This window comes from Saccopteryx leptura, chromosome 9 (genome assembly GCF_036850995.1).
Source record: "Saccopteryx leptura isolate mSacLep1 chromosome 9, mSacLep1_pri_phased_curated, whole genome shotgun sequence".
Classification (NCBI taxonomy): domain Eukaryota; kingdom Metazoa; phylum Chordata; class Mammalia; order Chiroptera; family Emballonuridae; genus Saccopteryx; species Saccopteryx leptura.
Window position 1 is genome coordinate 35,032,024 of NC_089511.1, and position 3,653 is coordinate 35,035,676.

Sequence of the window (3,653 nt, forward strand, 5' to 3'; positions counted from 1 at the left end):
ACTTGTACAAATATATCCAGAGTGGCTTCATTGATAATAGCCCCATGCTGGAAATACAATAACTCAAATGTCTGCTGATAGTGAATAAACCAGCTGCAGCACATTCTGACAATGGAATACTGCTCAGCAACAGAAGAGACGGCAGTAGTAATATAGGTAACAGTGTAGATCAGTGGTAGTCAATCTGGTCCCTACCGCCCACTACTGGGCGTTCCAGCTTTCATGGTGGGTGGTAGTGGAGCAACCAAAGTATAAATAAAAAGATAGATTTAACTATAGTAAGTTGTTTTATAAAGATTTATTCTGGCCTGACCTGTGGTGGCGCAGTGGATAAAGCGTCAACCTGGAAATGCTGAGGTCGCCGGTTTGAAACCCCGGGCTTGCCTGGTCAAGGCACATATGGGAGTTGATGCTTCCAGCTCCTCCTCTCTCCTCTCTCTCCCTCTCTGTCTCTCTCTCTCCCCCTCTCTCTCCTCTCTAAAAATGAATAAATAAAAAAAATAAACTTTAAAAAAAGATTTTTTCTGCCAAACTTAGCAAAAATCTGACATAAAGTATTTGGTAAGTAATTATTATTCTATGCTTTAACTTGCTGTAACTCTGCTTTATAAATTTTATAAAGTAAAGTTACTTCCCTACTTTATAAATCACCATTACTGTGGAACTGGTGGGCGGTTAGAAAATTTTACTACTAACAGAGAGACACAAGTGGGCAGTAGGTATAAAAAGGTTGGCCACCCTTGGTGTAGACGAATCTTCTAAACCGGTAGGCCCCTGGCAATGAGCACTGGGCCACAGCAATGACCATGGCAATGACCACTTGGGGATGCTGCTCCAGCCACGCACTGGCCAGGTGGGCAGCACTGTTGTCTCCCCACGCCCACCCCACCCCTGCAGCCTGCTGACGTGGCTGTGCTGGCTCTGATGGAGGGTGCTGTGTTCTGCCCAGACCTGGCCACCGGAGCCATGCATGTGGGCTTGTGAGCTTGTCAGACCTCGAGCTGAATGTGGGCACCACTGGTTTGGGGAAAGAAAATGATGACCTTATGAGTTAGGTCTGTTCTTGTCCCCACTGTCCAGACAAGGACGGCAAGATTAGGAAAACTGCCCAGAGAAGCTCTGGGCAGCAGCCTGTCCACTTCCCAAACCCAGGCTCTTGGTCTCTGTCGCCTTGACCCTCTGGTAATTCCAGTCAGGGTCTGGGGGCAGGCACCTGGCCCAGGCTCTGTGTGGGAAGAAGCCTGGGGCCCTGGGGACAAAGGTGGAGGTCTCAGGTCACCACCAGGAGGGAGAGGAAGGCAGGGCTGCCCAGTGGACTCAGCAAGGTGACACAGTCAGGTGGACCACATTGGGCACACCAAGGATGCAGGGTGGAGCAGCAGCCACTGGCCTGGGCATCAGAGGAGCTGGTTGGAGTCCATGGCTAGTTCTTAGTCAGGCTTAAGAAGGACATCCCTCTTGGATTAGTAATACTAATTATGATGATGGAGATGATGGTGGTGATGGTGATGTTCATCACAACCAGGAGCCATGATCTTTACACTCTATTCATGTACTTCACTCCTGAGTCACTCAGCAGGTATTTACTGAGTGCAAGTGACCTGAGCGATCACGTGGTTTTCTAGTTAAGACATTACTCCCAGCTGTGCTGCTTACTAGCTGTGTGACTTTGGATAAGACATCTAACTTCTCTGTGCTTTGGTGTCCTCATCTGTAAAATGGGGATAATGAGAGCTTCAAACGCTCTGATATATTCAAGTGCACAGGCAGCACCCAGGGGACTGAAGCTCATCAGGGACAGTGACACTGATGAAGCCCCCTCCATGTGCCAGGCTAGGTGTTGGGGAGTCCCCCTTCCTCCATGAGCTCCTGGGGAGCAGCAGTAGAGCACAGTATGAAAGACATGGGCTCAAGTGCCTGGATTTCACACCCTCCATCGCCTGCCTGTGACGTGAGAAAACAACAGAGGTGACCCTCTAAGCATGGCTGTGAGGCTGAGATGAGACCCGTGAGCTTAGCCCAGAGCCTGGCTCCGAGAACAGCTCCCCAGTGTTTCCTGCCTCGTTCTTGTCTTCATTAAACATTATCCATCAGAGCAGTTAGATGTGGGGGAGAAAACAGCAGCAACAATTTATTTATTTATTATTATTATTATTATTATTTAGATGTAGTCTCCTATTCAATCTGGGCTGCCATGAAGACAGACAGAAAGCGTAGGGATTCTTTCTTTTGCATAGCAGCAACAATTTAATCAACAAATATTTGTTTGTGAGAAGGTCTGTCTCTGAGGCCAGGACAGGGGTATCCATGGTGAGAAATGTTCCTGCCATAAGGAGAGAGCTCTTCCTCCTGCCAGTTAATCTGTGTCGATGGTTCACGCTTCTCTCCCACCTTCTGTGTGGGCGCATTTCTCAAAACCCTCAGGCCCTGCTGAGTCTCCGAGAGTCAGATAAAGAGGCTCATAGTTCTTTCTTTGGATAAAAAAGTGCTGACTCTTCACATAACTTCGCAGGAGTAGCTGGTCTTTTAAGGTGTGTTTACAGGATGGTTCTAGACCCTGTCTAGTGGGCAAAGCAAACTCTGGGTCTCCTCGGTGAAGCCCCGTCAGATTCCCTGGGCATTAGTGTCCCTCCGTCCTCCAGCTCGAAAGCTGGGTCTCAGGTAACGTGACTGAGAGTGCGTACTGCTCTGGCAGCAGGTAGGTGGGGATGACTCTATCTCCCTGCCTGGCCAGGAGCTTCCGAGGCTAGGGACTGTATCCCTGTTAGTGTCATCACAGTTAACCTGGGGCCTGGGGCACTAGGGAGCTCAGAAAATATTAGTCAATTGGAAATTGAGGATTCCACTTACTGCGCTAATTAGAACTAGGACTTTGGACTGGGACCCAGGCAGCAGTGTCAGGGAAAAGTGACCCCTGAAATTTTAACACAGTGGGATGGCCAAGGGGTTTCCCCTTCTGTACAATGCTCGCGGTGACAGACTGCCCTCCTAGGTGAGGACTCAGGAGGATCCCAGGGAAAGGCTTGCCAACCTCAGCTCTCCTGTGTGTGTTTCCTCTGCTCTGGGAGAGGCAGATGAGATCAGCTCCTGTTGTTTCTAGAAAACTTATCTGCAACTGGTTCTAATAAAACCAGGGCAGCTGGGCCAGAGAGGGCAGGAAGTGTGGAAGACCCAGGGCTCCTCCCGTGGGCCCAGGAGCCTGGGTCACACCAGGGTCCTCGGAGTCTCCTCCCTAGGACTTGGAGGCCGGACGTCTTCCTGGCCTGAGGTGGTCCGCGGGGTCCCCGGCGAGGGTCCCCGGAGAAGGGGCGCACATGCGCAGTGACAGTTCCCTCTTCCTCACGCTCCCCCCTGTCTTCCTCTCCTGAGCCAGCTGCTGACATGGAGAGGAATTGCTCCCCAAGGCAGTTTGGAAATACAAAAGGACATGCTTCAGCAGCAATAAATCACACTTTATGTCCTCAATCCTGCCGAGGATGCCATGGATTGTCATGTTTCCCGGGGATTAAGTGAACCTGATGACAGGGAGAGAGCTGAGGCTCCTGTGGCCCAGCTGTGCTGACGGGACCTCTGTGACCACGCCCTGCAACGTCACCTCTGTGACCACGCCCTGCAACGTCACCTCTGTGACCACGCCCTGCAACGTCACCTCT

At 50.8% G+C, this 3,653-nt stretch overlaps 1 pseudogene; it reads right to left on the reverse strand.

Moving 5' to 3' along the window:
- Positions 1 to 2,163: 2,163 nt before the first annotated feature.
- On the reverse strand, positions 2,164 to 2,240 carry LOC136381639 (small nucleolar RNA SNORA31; annotated as a pseudogene).
- Positions 2,241 to 3,653: the final 1,413 nt, after the last annotated feature.